General features: G+C 42.7%; 1 protein-coding gene across 2 annotated transcripts in view; it reads left to right on the top strand.

The window, feature by feature from the left end:
• Nucleotides 1-3,180: 3,180 nt before the first annotated feature.
• NDRG4 (NDRG family member 4) overlaps nucleotides 3,181-18,453 on the top strand; it is an 80,000-nt gene continuing 64,727 nt past the window's right edge. Inside the window, exon 1 of one of the 2 annotated variants that reach the window (XM_053210358.1) lies at nucleotides 3,181-3,402. The gene's annotated coding sequence lies outside the window, so the exon portion shown is untranslated. Of the gene's footprint in view, nucleotides 3,624-18,453 lie in introns of both variants that reach the window. The other variant, XM_053210357.1, reaches the window with a different exon arrangement.

The raw sequence follows: 18,453 nt of genomic DNA, 5'->3' as shown, positions 1-18,453 counted from the left end.
AATCACTCATAATTCCATTACCCAGAAATGACAACTGTTAACATATAATCTATTTGAGTCCTTTTACCGTGCATATATGTACACACGAATTTTTGCAAAAATGTGGTCATAATGTACACCTTTTTTAGAAACCTGCCTTTTGCAGTTAACTATATATCACAGAGATCTTTCCCAGTTATTTAAGATTCTTCCTTGGTGACATTTGAGCTTGTTAACACGGCTAGGGAGCAAGAAAAGAAAAGCTTATGTGGAAGGAAGGAAGCTAAAAAGAATTTTTTTAAAGACTGTGTTAAAAACAATATTGACAAGCCATGTGTAAGATATATTCACATGAATCTATGTATGTGGAAAAATTAGTCTACAACCCTGATTCTTGAACATTTTTGAGAATCTGGTAAAGCCATTTTCTTCCGTACAATGTGTATGAATACATAATTTGTATATAATTTCATCCTCTCCCCACCAAAAAGTACTTTGTCTACACCATCATTTAATTTAAAAATGTTTTCTCCCTGTTTTTTTTTTCTTTGACAGAGAGAGAGTGTGCTTGAGAGTTGGGGAGGGGCACAGAGGGAGAGAGAGAGAATCAGAAGCAGGTTCCATGCTCAGCATCGGTCCCAACACGGGACTAGATCTCACAATACTGGGATCATGACCTGAGTGCCTAACCATCTGAGTCCCCCCCAGGTGCCTCAACACCATCCTTTTAAATGGTTGCATTGACTGCCTCAATATGGGTGGAGCATAGCTCATTTAACCCATAGAGTAGTTAAGAGTATGGTCTTGAGTCAGACACACCACATAAATCATGGCTGTATTTCTTTTTTTTTTAATTTTTTTTAAACTTTATTTATTTTTTTGAGACAGAGAGACAGAGCATAAACGGGGGAGGGTCAGAGAGAGAGGGAGACACAGAATCCAAAACGGGCTCCAGGCTCTGAGCTGTTGGTACAGAGCCTGACGCGGGGCTTGAACTCACAAACCGTGAGGTCATGACCTGAGCCGAAGTCGGACACTCAACCGACTAAGCCACCCATTCGCCCCTCATGGCTGTATTTCTTATATTTCAGTCCCTCTGCCTGGTTCCTGGCTTGTAAGATCCAGACAATAACAGGTCGGTTATAGAGGTTTCAAGAGTTCATATGCGTAAAATGGTTAGAACAGGGTCTGGCACATGGTAAGTGCTAATTAAATGTCAGCTCTTATTATTTCCAGTGTTTTGCTTTTGCAACATGTCTAACTATATCTTTGCACACATCTGTGATTACTTCCCAGGGATAAATTTCTAGGTGTGGACTAGCTGGGTGGGATCACTAACATATTTATAAGATTTGAGATACATAATGCAAAACTCCTCTATAAAGATTCAGATTCAATAATTATTCTATGACTGGGTTTACAATGGTTAGCAAACAGACAAAATTCCCTGCCCTCATGGGGTTTAACATTAAAAAAAGGGTAGATAATAAGCAAAATAAAAAAGTGATCTATTTGCAAGTGACAAGTACTATGGAGAAAAATTAAGCAGGGTTAGGAGTTGCAATTCTAAAGGGGGTGGTCAGGGAAGCTCCCTGAAAAGATGACACTGGAGCAGAGACTTAAAGGAAAGACACAAATATGAGGACATCTGGGACAGGAGTGTTCCAGGCAGAGGGCATAGCAAGTTCAAAGGGCCTGGGGCAGGAAGGTGCCAGGAAGTGCATTAGGGGGACCTGGGAGGAGACAGGACAGGGCTGTAAGCAGGCAGGGACATGTCTCAGAGGGCTGGGCAGGCTGAACCCAACTCCGCTTTGGGAGCAGTTTTACTTTTATGCAACTACACATCTAAGAAGGGTGAGGAAGGTGTTCCAGGAGACACAACAAACTGAAATGAGGTTTTCCTTGTTTCAGGCTATGCTTTAGAGCACTAAAGGGAAGTGATAATTCTCACTGTTCCCCCACGAAAATCAGAGGTTCCTTGTTTTCCGAGTAAAACATGTGACTGTCTCAGATACTCCAGTCCAGTGCCTTTTTGCTAGAACAGTGAGAACCAAGAGTAAAATGAAGAGACACAAGCTTGTTTTGTTTGTTCCTGGGCTGAGTTCCCGGACAGCCCGTTTGCCAGGTGTGTGATTTTGAAACAGTATTTCCCAGGGGAACACGGGCCCCTGGACCCCAGGCCTCACCCCCCCCCATTTTCCCTGCACCCCGCAAAACACCAGCCCCAGACACACATGCAGAAAGCAGAAAGGCCAGCTCAGAGGCTACAGTTCAGGGCAAAGAAGTAGCAGACCACAAGTTCATCATGGAGACCACCATGGCTGAAATAGTGACCTTGACTTTCCACCCAGTTCTTCGAACTGCAGAGCCCCTGCTTTGAATAAACTAGAAAATCCCAGGGGCTGAGCTGAAACAGTTACAAATGGGAGAAGAGGAATCTTGGTATGGAGCTGAGGCTCGGTGGAGGTGCCTGTTGCCATAGGGGGTCAAAGATGAACCCTGGCAGGTTGTTCGCTTGTCCTGTTTAGGCTTCATCTACACCTTTACTGGTGCTCCCCTTTGTGACTTGGCTTGTCGACGATATGTCACTGATCACCTCCCGCGGACAGGCACAGGGCCGGGTGCCATAGGAGGGCTGTGAAGAATTGTATCCGCAGGAGCTGCCAGTTCCCGCTGGGGGAGGGAGGGACGCTCTGCTCCGCTAGATACTTGGCTCAGTGCCCCACGTGCCTTCCCTTCTCCAAGTTAACACGAATCAGGTTGTTCTTTTGCTCTGCCTTTCTTTCCCTCCTTCCTTTTGCTTTCTTTTTTTCCCCCATTCTCTCCTTTCCTTCCCTCCCTCATCCAAATAAACAGAGAAAACTTGCTGCTTTTCCTCTCCCGAGTTGCTCACTGTTAACAATTTAGTGTTTACTTTCCAGATTTTTTTTTTCATGCACACCCGCATTTTGGTGTCATTCTCGTATGGAAAGGGACTGTAAACTCCTCCTGTCTAATTGACCTGTTGTGTTCCCAGCTCCTGGCACATGGTAAACATTGAAAATATTTGTGGAACAAATGAATTTTGAATTTCTGAAATCTGTCTCTCTCAAATATACACCACGGACATCCTTCCACGTCATCTAGTTCATTCCTTTTATGGCTGCGTACTGTCCTACAGAATGTCTGAGCTGTTGTTTAACCAGAAACCTGTTGCCAGACATCTGGCTGTCTCTCTGTTTTGTTTGAAGTCCTTGCTCCTCTGCCTTCACGCACTCCTGTGGAAGGTTCTGCAGACAACTGTGGCCGACAGAATAATAGCCTCCCAAATATGCCCACGCCCTGATCCTCAGAAGCTATGAATCTGTTTTGTTACGTGGCGAAGGACTTGCAGGTGTGACAAGTAAAGACTCCTAGGACGGGGCGCCTCTCCTGGATTAGCAGGTGGGCCCCATATAATCACAGGGCTCCTCGTAGGAGGAGTTACAGCAGGGGGTGTGTGAGGAAGCAGGGGTCAGAGGAGTGCTCTTGCCAGAAGGAGGCCACAAACCAGAGAACACAGAAGCCTCTAGAAGCCGGAAAAGTCAGGGAAACGGTTCTCCTCTAGAGCCTGCAGAAAGAACGCCACTTTGCCAGCCTATTTAAGACTTCTGACCTCCAGAACTGTAAGAGAATCCGCTTGTGGATTTTTTTTTTTCAAACTTTTTTCTTCTGGTAAAATACATGTCATGTAAAATCTACTTGTCTTAACCATGTTTAAGTAAACCATTTAGTGGCATTAAATATTCATAACGTTAGGCAGCCATCAAGACCATCCATCTCATAACTCTTTTACTTGCAAAACAGAAACTCCGCATCTATCAAACAGTGACTCCCCCTTCCCCCCTCCCCACTGCCAACCAAGATTTCACTTTCTGTCTCTCTGATTTTACTACTCTAAGATTCTCATGTAGTGGAATCATACAGTATTTGTCTTTGGGGGGCTGACTTCTTTCTCTTAGTGTCTTCAGATTTCATCCATGTTTTAGCAGGTGTCAGAATTTCCCTCCTCTTTAAGGCTGAATAATATTTCATTGTGTGGTGGTGGATTTCCAGGGGGGACTGAGATAGGCATTCTTAGCTGAGACACCAAGAGGTGGCAGCTGATTCCAAGCAGAAATCCAGCTGACAACATATCAACGAATTGGAATCAGCTGACAATGTAAAAGATACCCATGAAAAAAATCAGTGACAATTTTATCTAACTTGCGATGTTTAAATTTAACAAAAGAGGGGTGCCTGGGTGGCTCAGTCGGTTGAGCATCCTACTCTTGGTTTCAGCTCAGGTCGTGATCTCATGGTTCATAAGTTCGAGCCCCAGATGGGGCTCTGTGCTAACAGCACGGAGCCTGCCTGGGATTCTCTCTGCCCCTCCTCCACTCTCTCTGTCTCTCAAAATAAATAAACTTAAAACATTCTTTTTAAAATTTAACAAAAGTGTTTATAACAGATTTCTGAAGGAAATCAAGTCTGTTTTTAGGGGTTTTTTTGTTTGTTTTTTTAAATATAAGTGGGCTAGATCAAAGCTAACTTGATTTGATGTAGACTTTTCAGAAACAAGTGGGTAGATCTTAAGGGTTACACTAGCCACTGGAGACACAAACATACATGAGAAATTCTGTGCTCTTAGTGGTCAAAAACTAGTATGTAAAACTCTATGGAAGATTTCATTAAAACAGTTCAGAACAGGTAGCTCCTTTCCACAGATATTCTACAGACTTTGGTAGTTGTGGATTCTTCTCATTGCTGTGCTGTTTAAAAACATTTTTTTTTAAGTTTTAAAATTATCCACTCATCTGTCAATGGACATTTGGGTTGCTTCTATGTTTTAGTGCTTGTGAATAATGCTGCCATAAACTTGGGTCTACAAATATCTCTTTGAGACACTGCTTTCAATTCTTTTGGGTGTACATCAGAAGTGGAATTGCTGGGTCATAGGGTAATTTTAATGTAAATGTTTTGAGGAACCTTCATGCTGTTAACAATAGTGACTATGCCATTCTACATTCCCACCAGCCAATTTCTCCACATCTTTCCCGACTCTTGATGTTTTCTGGTTTTGATAGGAGCCATCTAATGGGTGTGGGATGGTATCAGATACCCCATTTGATTAGCATCTCCCTCATGAGTAGTAACTGTTGCGCATCTTTTCATATGCTTGTTGGCTGTGTACAAGTATCCCCTGCTTTTCAAGAGTTCCATGCTGTGCCATTTTTCTTTTACGAAAGACCTGTTCTCCCTAAGCGAATGAAATCTGAAGAGGATTTTCGCTTTTATTAAAAGGCAAAAAGCAGAAATAGCGCTCCGCGTTTGTTTTGCCGTGAGCCTTTATGGAGACAGCATGCGGTCTGAACAGCTAGTGGTCCCGCCAAGCTCCTTCCCCGGGAACCACACTCAGCATCAAGCTGACAGAGCTTTGAACTGTGTCTCTGAGCGTCTGTGCTTTATCTCCGTTTACTTTGTGCATCCGTTAGCAAGATGTGTCCTAAAGCATCAGAAAAGCCTATGGGGGGTATTATTTGGAGTCTGGGAAGGCTCAAAACTTTTCCATATAAATTAATGATAACTGCTTCTTTGCTTTACAACATTTTGGCTTGAGAAAAGTTTCATAGGAACCCTCTGCTTCCAGTTAGTGGGGGAAACCGGCATCATCTTTGGAGAAATGTCAGTTCGAGCCCTTGGCCCTTTTAAAATCAGATTGTTTTTTGTTGTTTTAGTTCTCTATATATTCTAGATATTAATACTTAATCATATATATGATTTGCAAGCGGTTTCTCCCATTCTATGGGTTGCCTTTCTATTCTGTTGATGGTGTCTTTTGATGCACAAAAATGAAGTTCAATTGACCTACTTTTCCTTTTGTTGACTATACTTTTGGTGTCCTATCCAAATTCAGTGTCCTGAAGCTTTTGTCCCATGGTTTTCTTCTAAGAGTCTTAGATCCTATATTTAGATCTTTGATCCATGGTGAGTTAATTTTTGTATGTAATATTAGGTAAGGGCCCACCTTCATTCTTTTGCATGTGGACATCCAGTTTTGCCAGCACCATTTGTTAGAAAAAAATTATCCTTTTCGAATTAAATAGTCTTGGCACCCTTGTCAAAAATCTTCTGACCAGGGGCGCCTGGGTGGCTCAGTCGGTTGAGTGTCTGGCTTCGGCTCAGGTCATGATCTCACGGTTTGTGAGTTCGAGCCCCGCATCGGGCTCTGTGCTGACAGCTCGGAGCCTGGAGCCTGCTTCGGATTCTGTATCTCCCTTTCTCTGCCCCTCCCCCACTCACGCTCTGTCTCTCTCTCTCTCTCTCTCTCTCTCTCTCTCTCTCTCTCTCTCAAAAATAAATAAACATTAAAAAAAAAAAATCTTCTGACCATAGCAGCTCCTGGGTAGCTCAGTCAGTTAAGTGTCTGACTTGGGCTCAGGTCATGATCTCATGATCTGTGAGTTCAAGCCCTGCATTGGGCTTTGTGCTGTCTGGGCTCTGTGCTGATAGCACAGAGCCTGCTTTGGATCCTTTGTCTCCCTCTCTGTTTCTGCTCCTCCCCTGTTCATGAGTATGTGCATTCTCTCTATCTCCCTCTCAAAAATAACGTTAAAAAAAATATTTTGACTATATATGTGAGGGTTTATTTCTGGATTTTCTGTTCTATTCCCTTGGTCTGTTCTATTCACTTGGCCCTGTCTTTATGCTAATGCCATGCTGTTTTGCTTACTGTAGCTTTGTGGTAAGTTTTGAAATCACAAAGCGTGAGTCCTCCAGGTTTGATCTTTTTCAATATTGTTTTAGCTATTCCAGGTTTCTTGAGATTTCATACGAATCTTAAAATAGGATTTTCTACCTCTGCAGAAACATCGTTGGGATTTTGATGGATTGCGATGACTCCGCAGATCACACTAGGTAGTATTGACCGCTAAACAGTATTATGTATTTTAAAACAGTATTATGTAAAATAAAAAAAACCAGTATTATGTATTTTAATCCATGAACATGGGATGTGTTTACTTCTATGTCTCCTTTAAATTTTTTCAGTGATGTTTTGTAGTTTTCGTTGTACAAATCTTTCACCTCCTTCATTAATTCCTAGGTATTGTACTCTTTTGGATGCTGTTATAAACAAAATTTTCCTAATTTCCTTTTCAGACTGTTCACTGATAGTGTATAGAAATGCAACTGATTTTTATGCATAGACTTTGTATCCTGCTACTTTGCTGAGTTCATTTATTACTTCTAACAGTTTTTTTTTTTTTTTCTTATGCAGTCTTTGGTGTTTCTTACATGTAAGGTCCTATTATCTGTGAGTGGAGATCTTTTTTCTTTCCGGTTTGGATGCCCTTTATTTCTTTTTCTTGCCTAATACCTCTTACCAGAACTCTGAGTACTGCATTGAATAGAAGTAGTGAGAACAGGCATCTTTGTCTTGTTCCTGATCTTAGAGGAAAAGCTTTAGTCTTCTACCGTTGAGTATGATGTTTGGCTGTGGGTTTTGCATTCATGGCTTTTATTATTTTAAGGTAGTTTCCTTCTGTTTAAGTGTTTTTATCATGAAACAGTGTTGAATTTTGTCAAATGCTTCTTCAGTGATTGAGGAAGTCATGTGGGTTTTTTCCCCCTTCGTTCTGTTAATGTGCTGTATTACACTGGTCAATTTTTGTATGTTGAACCATTCTTGCACTAGGGGAATAAATCCCACTTAGTCAGGGGGTATAATCCTCTTAATATGCTGCTGAATTCAGCTTGTGAGTATTTTGTTAAGGATTTTTCCATCAATGTTCATAAGGGCAATTGGTCTGTAGTTTTGGTTTTGGGTTTTTTGTTTTTGTTTTTTGTCTGTTTATTTGCTTATAGTGTCTCTGTCTTCAGTATCAGGGTAATGCTGGCCTAATAGAAATAGTCCCTTCTCTTCAGTTTTTTGGAGAAGCTTGAGGAAGACTTCTATATCTTTAATTGTTTGGTAGAATTCACTTAAACCATCAGGGCCAGGCTCTTCTTTGGGGAAATGTTTTTTAATTTTTTTTGACGTTTATTTATTTTTGAGAAACAGAGCATGAGAAGAGGAGGTGCAGAGAGAGAGGGAGACACAGAATCCAAAGCAGGCTCCAGGCTCCGAGCTGTCAGCGCAGGGCCCAATGCGGGGCTCGAACTCACGAACCATGAGATCATGACCTGAATCAAAGTCAGATGCTCAACCAACTGAGCCACCCAGGCACCCCTCTTTGGGGAAATTTTTGATTACTGATTTAGTCTCCTTACTAGTTACATGTCTGTTCAGATTTTCTATTTTTTCATGATTTAGTCTTGGTAGATGTATGTTTCTAGGAATTTGTCCATTTCATCTAGGTTTTCCAACTTCTTGGCATACAATTGTTCATAGTGCTCTCTGAGGCCTCTTTATTTCTATAAAATCTGTAGTAACATCCCTCCTTTTAGTTTTGATTTTAGTAATTTGTCTTCTCTCTTTTTCTTAGTCCATCTAGCTAGAATTTTATCAATTTTGTTGGTCAAAGAACTAATTTTTGGTTTTATTGACTTCCCCTCCCCTCTATTTTTCTATTTTCTTTAAAATTTTTTTAATGTTTATTTTTGATAGAGAGAAACAGAGCATGAGCAAGGGACAGGGGGTAAGGGGGAAGGGGCAGAGAGAGAGAGAGAGAGAGAGACCTAGAATCAGAAGCAGGTTCCAGGCACTGAGCTGTCAGCACAGAGCCCAACCCGGGGCTTGAACTCCCAAACCACAGGATCATGACCTGAGCCAAAGCTGGACACTGAACTGACTGAGCCACCCGGGTGCCCCTATTTTTTTTTTTTTTTAAGATTTTAATTTTTGGTGGGGGGGGGCACTTGGGTGGCTCAGTTGGTTGAGCATCCGACTTCGGCTCAGGTCATGATCTTGCGGTCTGTGAGTTCGAGCCCCACGTCGGGCTCTGTGCTGACGGCTCAGAGCCTGGAGCCTGTTTCAGATTCTGTGTCTCCCTCTCTCTCTGGCCCTCCCCCGTTCATGCTCTGTCTCTCTGTGTCTCAAAAATAAATAAAAACGTTAAAAAATTAAAAAAAAAAGATTTTAAATTTTTTAAGTAATCTCTACACTCACGTAGAGATCAAACTTATAACCACAAGATTAAGTCACATACTCTATCGACTGAGCGAGGCAAGCCACCCCTTTCCCTTGTCAATCTCCTGTTTTTCTGCTCTAATCTTAATTATTTGCTTCCTTCAGCTAGCTTTGGATTTAGTTCTTTTTCTAGTTCCTTAAGTTGTAGAGTTAGGTTCTTGATTTGAGATCTTTCTTGTTCAAGTGTGTATAGCTGTGAATTTTCCTTTACGACTATTTTTGCTGCATTCGTTTTGGTATGTTGTGGGTTTGTTTTGTTTTCATATTTAAGTATTTCCTAACTTCTCTCATGATTTCTTTGATCCATTGGTTATTTACGAATGTGTTTGTTTACGGTCCACATACTTGTGAATTTTCCTGTTTTCCTTCTGTTACCGATTTCTGATTTCATCCCATTGTATTTGGAGAAAATAGGAGTTCTTTTTAAATCTACTGATACTTAATTTTTTTTTTGAGACTTAATTTTTGTGGCCTAATGTATAGTCTATCCTGAAAAATCCCTGTGTACTTGAGAAGAATGTGTATGCTGCTGTTGGTGAGTAGAGTGTTCTGTCTGTCAGATCTAGTTGGTTTATTGTGTCTATTTCCTTCTGTCTGGTTGCTGTATCCCTTATACATAATAATATTAATATATTATAATATATATTAAATTATATATTATAATATATTAATATATATTTAATATATAATAATATATATTTAATATATATATCATATTATATTAAAATATATTTTTGTATATTAATATTAATATATATTAATATTAATATATAATATAATACTAATACTAATATTATTATTAAAGTCTCCAACTATTACTGTAGAACTGTGTTTCTGTCTTCAATTCTGTTTGGTTTTGCCTTATATATTTGGATTGTCATTAGATATGTAAATGTTTACAACTGTTAAATTTTCTTGTTGCATTCCAGCTTTTAATATATAATGTCCTTCTTTGTTTCTGGTAACCATTTTTGATTTAAAGACCTTTTTGTCTGATAGTAAGATAACCATCTTCTCTTTTGCCTTCTATTTGCATGGAATACCTTTTCCCATTCTTCAGATCTATTTGTGTCTTTAAATCTAAAGTGAGTCTCTTGTAGACAGCATATAGTTGGGTCATGTGTGTTTATCCATTTTTGCCAATCTAGGTCTTTTGACTATTTAAAAGTAACTATTGGTAAGGAGGGACTTTTGTCATTTTGTTTTCTGTACAACTTAGGGCTTTTTTTTTCTTTTTTGTCCCTCATTTGTCCCTCATCACAGTCTTCCTTTGTGTTTGTATTAGTTGACTTTTTATTTATTTTTTAATTCCTAATTTCCTTTTGTGTATGACTATTTCCCTTGTGGTCACCATGGGCATTACACTTGATATCCTAAAGTTCTTTAATTTGAATTTATACAAAAAAACTCTGCTCCTTTACAGCTCCACCCTTGCTGTTATCACAAAAATATACCTTTATACATTATATACCCAAAAATGTAAACTAATGATTTTTAATGCATTAGTCTCTTAAATTATGCAGAAAAAAAGTGGAGTTACAAGCCATGGTTACAATAATAATTAGCTTTTATAATCGACCATGTATTTACCTTTATTGAGATCTTTGTTTCTTCATTTGGCTTCAAGTTCTTGTTGAGTGTTCCTTCTTTTCACCCTGTAGGAATCCCCTGAGCATTTTTGGCAAGACACGTCTAGTCACAGACTCCTTCCACTTTTGTTAGCTGGGAATGTCTTCATTCTCCCTCACTTTTGAAGGACAGTTTTGTTAGTTACAGGACTCTTGGTTGACAGTGTTTTCTTTTAGCCCTTTAAATATATCTGCTCACTGTACTCTGGCCTCCAAAAATTTTTGAGGAGAAATCTGCTGATAATGTTATTACGGATCCCTTGTACATGATGAGTAGCTTCCCTCTCCTGCTGCTTTTGAGAGTTTGTCTTTTGATGGTTGATGTGTTTGTGTGGGTCTCTTTGAATTCATTTTACTTCATTTGTGGAGCTTCTTGGAGGTTGATATTCATGTGTTTCATAAAATTTGTTAAGTTTCCATCCACTATTTCTTCACATGTTCTCTCTGGCCTCCCCCAGTTTCCATTCTTTTTCTCTCAATTTCCAATCTTTTTCTCCTTTCCACACTGGCTCTTCCCTCCTTCTGGGACTCCCAAAAAGTGTATGTTGTATACTTCATGGTATCCCACAGGTTCCTCAGTCTCTGTTCACTTTTCCTCATTCTCTTTTCTTTGGTTTCCTCAGACTCTGTTATTTCCTTTGTCCTATATTCAAGATTATTCAGGATTCTTCTGCCAGCTCAAATCTGTCTTTGAATCCCCCTAGTGAATTTTTCACCTCAATTATTGTTCTTTTCAGCTCAATTTCTTTTGGCATCTTTAAGACTGTTCTTTTTAAAGTGTTTTAAGACTGTTGTTTAGGGGGCGCCTGGGTGGCTCAGTCGGTTAAGCATCCGACTTCAGCTCAGGTCATGATCTCTCAGTCCGTGAGTTCGAGCCCCGTGTCAGGCTCTGTGCTGACAGTTCAGAGCCTGGAGCCTGCTTCAGATTCTGTCTCCCTCTCTCTCTGACCCTCCCCCGTTCATGCTGTCTCTCCCTGTCTCAAAAATAAAATAAAACGTTAAAAATAAATTTAAAAAAAAAAAGACTTGTTTAGTATATTTGCCATTAGGTCATTGTAAGAGACTGTGTTGATTTACTTTTTCCCTTTGGATGGACTGTACTTTTTATTTATTTGTAAGCTTTGTAAATTTTTTGGGAAAAACTGTGCATATTTTGAATTCTTAAAGTTTCTATTTATTTTTGAGAGAGCAAAAGCAGGAGAGGGACAGAGAGAAGGAGAGATAGAATCCCAAGTAGGCTCCACACCATCAGAGCAGAACCTGATGTGGGGCTCGAACTCACAAACTGTGGGATTGTGACCTGAGCCAAAACTAAGAGTTGGACCTTCCACCGACTGCACCACCCAGGAACCCCCGATTTTTTTTTAATTAAGTAGGCTCCACATTCAACATGGGGCTTGAACCCATGACCCTGACATCAAGAATCACATGCTCTACTGACTGAGCCAGTCAGGTGCCCATGGATACTTGAATTTAATTATATTGTGAATGTGAAGATCAGATTCCCCCCACTTCCCAGGGTTTGCTGGGGATTTGCTTTGTTCTTTAAATTTTGTTTATAACTTAAAAAAAAAAAATCTTTATAGACTGCGGCACCTGGATGGCTCAGTCGGTTGAGTGTCCAACTTCGGCTCGTGATATCCCAGATCATGAGTTTGAGACCCACATCGGGCTTTCTGCTCTCAGTGCAGAGCCCACTTCAGATCCTCTGTACCCCCTCTCTTTGTCCCTCTCCTGCGTGCACTTTCTCTCTCTCTCTCAAAAATGGATAGACCTTAAAATATATATTTATACTGTCTCTGTGCCAAGGACCAGCCCTAAGGTATAAAGTTAAGGTCCTGGCTCTTATTTTAGCCTTTCCTTGGGCTTGCATGATCATTTGCCATTTTCCCCCAAATATGCAGTTGCTTTGAGTGTCTGTGATGGGTTAATTCTACATGTAAACTTGACTATAGTCAGGGATGCCCAAATAATAACGGTATGTGTTATTTCTGGGTGTGTCTGTGAGGGTGTTTCCAAAAGAGACTAGAAGAGGATCAGGAGAGCTGAGTAAAGTTCTGCCTTCACCCATGTAGGCGGGTATCGTCCAATCCATTGAGGATCCAAATAGAACAAATAGGCAGTAGAACAGCAAATCATTGTTCTTCTTGAGCTGAGATGTCTATCTCCTCCTGCCCTCAGATCTTAGACCTTCTAGTTCTTGGGACTTTCCACTCCAGTACTCACACCAGCAGCCCCTCACCCCCCTGGTTCTTAGGGCCTCACCTCAGACTGAATTATACCAGTGGCTTTTCTCCTTCTCCAGTTTGCACATAGAGATCATTGGACTTCTCAACCTCCATAGCATGAACTAATTCCTATATACACACATATATAGGAGATTTATAATATCCACATATAATATATTGGTTCTTTTTCTTTGGAGAACCCTGAAGAATACAATGTCCTAGTCTTAATGTATGTCTCCCAAACTAGAAAAAGGTAAAAATGAAGGGGAGTGGGGAGGAAGCATCCTGGGCCTTTAAAAAAAATTTTTTTTACGTTTATTTATTTTTTGAGACAGAGAGAGACAGAGCATGAACGGGGGAGGGTCAGAGAGAGAGGCAGACACAGAATCGGAAACAGGCTCCAGGCTCTGAGCGGTCAGCACAGAGCCCGACGCGGGGCTCGAACTCACGGAGTGTGAGATCGTGACCTGAGCCGAAGTCGGCCGCTTAACCGACTGAGCCACCCAGGCGCCCCAACATCCTGGGCCTTTAAATCCCTTGGAAGTCACCTCAGCTGGAGGGAGAGGGGTTGCAGCAACGGGGGGGGGCACACAACAATGGCTCCCTGCCCCTTTGTCTATACTTCTGTGATCAAAAGCAATAATCAGCAATCAGAGCACAGGTCTCTGATATTTGGAGAATGAGGTCCTTTTTTGCCCACTCTGGCCCCTGGAAGCTTATGTAAGCTGTTCCAGGGATATGGGCACAATGATCTACCATGGGGACAGGGAATGGGTACTTCTGAGCTCAGAGCTGAAACCAACAAATTAACTGCAATTTAGCTGTCTGAACCTTTTCCCTGGAAGTTACAAGCCTTCAGTAGACTCCAGAGTTCCAAAATATATCTGACAGATTCTACCAATGCAATTGTTGCCTAGGTAGGAAAACCTACTTCTGATGGTTCCTACTCCACCATTTTTCCAGAGTCCTCTTAATATGTATTATTTCAAGCAGCCTAGTTTTCAGTAATGAGAAAATAATTCAATAGGAGACCTAAAATTTCTGGTTTAAAAGATAAGTTCCATTTATCATCTTTTATGTACTTATGGTTTCCAACTCGGGCCCTGCCTTCCAGATAAATTTAAGGTATCGATGTACTTCTCAAAATATCAACCCCCGAATGACCCATCTCTGCAGACCCTGCTGACTGGAGCAAAATAAGCATTGTGCTAGATTTGAGCAGCACGTTTGGGCATCTCACGTTAAGCTATGCTCATTATGCTGGAAATGAACCGAACACCTGAAACTTCTCCCTTCACGTCTCTTCTGTCCTGTTGTTGAATCCTTGGTCTGTTTTTCTGACTTTGGGGCATGACTCACCTTTGATTCCTCCTAAACTTCATGTTGTCTAAATAGGTGATGTGTCTCACATCACACTACTGACTGGCTCTTTGTTGCCATTTCAATTCCATGTACTTTGAGAGAAAGGAAAGAGCAGGTAAATCTGGCCCCTTAAATCTCAGAGGAAGGAAGCTAATAGAGGCAACATAATAAATAATATAGTAGGTAAAAGCCTCTATATTTAAAAAAAAAAAAAAGGCTCAACTTGAGGGCCTAAGATGTGATTTACATGGGAAAGCTTCACAGGAAAGCCTAACATGCTTTCCTAGCCTTGTGCTTTTCTCCATTTGGCCTAAGAATGATGGACACTCTCATTTCCCCACCCCTAGGACTTCATAGTGGCCCTCCCAGTGGGCCATAAGCATGAGATTACAAATAAATGAGTTTCCATAATTACTGTGCTGCCAGAGGCGTCTGGTTGTGTCTATTCTGAGGCAAGGGTAGATGAGGATCAGGGCTTTAGAATCTTCTCCAGGTTCAAGTCCTGGTTCTTCTGTAGTGTTGGCCTTGTGACCTCAGGCAAGTGAGCCAGGCTGGCAAGACTCTGGCCCCTGACTCCACTCACCCTCATCCCTGCTTTCACTCTGGAGCCGCACCATATTCCTAACCGGTACACAAATGTACCAAGAACTTCCCAGAGTTTGGGGCTCAGGCAGCCTATAGCGAAGAAGGAGAAATCCCCTGCTACTTTACCAAAGTGGCTGTAGAAAGGGCTATACCAACTCATAGGCATTCCCTCCACCTGCCATCATAGAAACTTCTTGGTTTCTACATCCATTCCAATCCATCGAATGTTCATTCATCTATCACATGCTAAGTGGGAGCCAGCCAGGCATGCACTAGGCTCTGTTCTGAGCCACAGCAATGAATGGGACAGGGACTCCTTCATAGGGCTTTTCTCTTACTGTCATTCATGCCCTTGAGCCTGCAGCTGACCTGGCCAGGAAGAGCAAGCAAGTCAGGCTCAGTCCCTCCTCTGTCGATAGGGATCATAACAGTCCCCATCTCCTAATGTGGTCCTGAAGCTCCACAGGAGATAGAGAAAGGAGGGTTAGTAGCTGGAACTAGACCAGTATCTAGTACATGGTAAGTGTGTTGAATTATATAATCATTATATTCTACTAGAATATAAACTTCCTCAGGGCAAGCCTAATATCAGATTCCTTTTTTTTCTTTTTTTAAGATTTTATTTATTTTTGAAAGACTGAGAGAGACAGACCATGGGTGGGGCAGGGGCAGAGAGAGACAGAGATGGGATCTGAAGCAGGCTTCAGGCTGCAGAGCCTGACACAGGGCTCAACCCCACGAACCGTGAGATCATGACCTGAGCCGAAGTCAGAGGCTCAACCAACTGAGCCACCCAGGAGTCCCATACTGATATCAGATTCTTTCATTCATTTCCCTTCCAGAATATAAGAAGGTGGAAAAACACTGAATTAGGAGTGACAAAACCCAAGTTCAATGATTTGGCCATTTATGTAATCATCTAATGACTGTGGATTGGGTTCCTACTCTGTTGGAGCTAGTGTTGAACACAGCGGATGAGCTCCTTGGCTTCATGGAGCTCACAGTCCATGGGGAGGGACAAGTACTCAAAAAGTGAACACTTAAGTTAATTTCAGACCATGATCAGGGCGGGAAGAGAAGACCATGACAACTGGTGTAGATTTCTTGTCCCTGGGGGACTGCAGAGCCCAGCAACTCCATGTTGTTGAGCCCCCATGTGTGGGCTTGGAGCCAGGTGAGCCCAGGTTCAAATCCTCGCTCTACCAGCACAGACTCTGAGACCTGGGCCCATCACTCTCCCCTCCAAGTTTTAGCACCCTCCTCTGTAAGATAGTATAGGGTGCTGTGCAGGTGAGCCTGGAGAGTGGGAATGGAGGAACTCAGACTGTGTCCCAGACTGAAAGTATCCCCTAATTTGATATGCTGAAGGGTGAACCCACAGTATGATGGCATTTGGAGATGGGGTCTTTGGGAAGTAATTAGGTTTTGAGGAGACCGTGAGGCTGGGGCCCTCATGATGAGATTAGCACCCTAGTAAAAGAGGTTGCCTCTCTCTTTGCCTCCCTCATCCCTGCCTCTTTACATGCATTAAAAGAAGAGGTCCTGTGAGCCTGCAGTGGGAGGATGGCCACTGTGCCAAGTGGAGAAGTCTCAGAATGAAACCCACCTTCTCAGTACCTTGATCTTAGACTTCTGGCCTCCAAAAGTGGCAGATCAGGGACGCCTGGGTGGCTTAGTCGGTTAAGCGTCCAAACTTCAGTTCAGGTCATAAGCCCCCAGTTCATGTGTTCAAGCCCCGCATTGGGCTCTGTGCTGACAGCTCAGAGCCTGGAGCCTGCTTCAGATGCTGTGTCTCCCTCTTTCTCTGCCTCTCCCTCACTTGCACTGTCTTTCAAAAATAAATGAAACGTTAAAAAAATTTTTTTTAAGTGGCAGACCATGAATTTCTGTTTAAGCCACCCAGTCTCTGGTACTTTGTTACGGTGGCCTGAGCTAAGGTGGCACGGCCCCAAGCACGGTGACAGGGTGCACATCCACGGTCCCTGGTTCATTTCTGCCATTAGGTTCAGGGCTGCATTTGGAGCTGTAAGCGCTGTCCATGTTTCCCTAGGGTGGGTGACCGGCACCGCATCGCCTGTCTGCGGTCAGAACTGAGCACCCGACTCTCTGGGCACAGCCCTGAGCTGATGGGGATCGGTGCCAGGTCACTGTTCTTAGACGCCCTCCTCCAGGGGAAGCCCACTGCATGGCTCCCAAGGCTTTACCGCAGCCTGCAGCCCCTTCCCACCCCACCCAAGTCTGAGGGACGTCCAGAACCTGCTGGCTGTGTGTGTCCATAACACAGTAGGCTGGATTCTTTCCTGGTGTTTCACTTCGGATGAAGCTTTGCTGCAAAAGAAGAGGGGAGATTGGAAGGGGCTCACCCATAGGACAGGACCCAATTTCTAGAGCGTGAGAAACCAGGCAGTGGTGTCCCGAGAGACAGGGTTTCTCACCATACAGGAGAGCAGAGCACAGCAGGAAATTCACTCCCCACACAGGTGTTGAGTGGCTGCTGTGTGCCAGGCACAGGCGGTGGGGGAAGGGAGGGGCTCTGGGGTACAGACGGGACCCAGACCGTGGAGGCACGGAGGTCAGGCTCTGGGATCAACCGTCCTGGGCCAAGCCTAGCTCCTCTACTTGGCATCCCCGAGAAGCCAAGAACATCTGTTGTTTTCTGTCAACATTCATTCTCCATCTGCCCTCCTACCTCTACACTTAGCGTCCTCTGAGAAACCACCCCTTTGACTCACATGGTCCCGGAGAAGCTGATTGTGAGCCCTGTGCCAGGGGAAGCGCACAGGCCCCTCCTCAGCCCATGCCTGTCAATGCCTCTCACTCCCCCTGCCATGATGCACACAAGTCAGAGCCCAGGACGCACCCCTAGGCACGCATGAGTTCCTGTGGGACCTGAAGCCAGAGAGGAAGTAGGGACCAGGACTTCGGTGTCCATCTGGCCACTAAACAAAACCCCAAAGTAAATCAGACACGGGAGAAGCAAGAGCCACAGATGAGGAACCAAGGCCTGATGGCTTTTGAGTCCATGGGTTAGCCGTGCCTGAACTAGCTGGGTCCCCACACTTCCCAGCAACATGAGCAAATTGATGGTTTCTTTTAAATTATTTGTTATAAGCCCGTCAACTTTCTGTTCTAATACACATACCCAGAGCAGTGGCAGGTTTCTAAAATTGGAGTACAAACGAGACCACAGTATTCCAGGTTGTACTCAACGACTCAAGGTTAGTGAGGGACTGTTGATAAGGGGCAGGTTGGTGACGGCATCAGAGAATATCTGATGTAGACAGAAAAGCTGCTCACCTAAGTGGCTTTGTGGATACCAGATAAAGCCTGACCTTTCCCCCCTCTGTTTTGAGGGTGACTCACAGGCAGACTGGTTGCTCCATGGGTACCTTCAACCTCCCAGGCAGGGGATGGCCAATATCCAGGCAGGCTCACTGGCCCCAGGATTAATGCATTCAACTCCTCCAGGAACAGGATTCTTTATTATTATTTTTTTATTTAAAAGAATTTTTTAATGTTTACTTTTGAGAGAGACAGAATGTGA

This window comes from Acinonyx jubatus, chromosome E2 (assembly GCF_027475565.1).
Source record: "Acinonyx jubatus isolate Ajub_Pintada_27869175 chromosome E2, VMU_Ajub_asm_v1.0, whole genome shotgun sequence".
Lineage (NCBI taxonomy): Eukaryota > Metazoa > Chordata > Mammalia > Carnivora > Felidae > Acinonyx > Acinonyx jubatus.
This window is presented reverse-complemented; position numbering and strand designations above follow the sequence as displayed.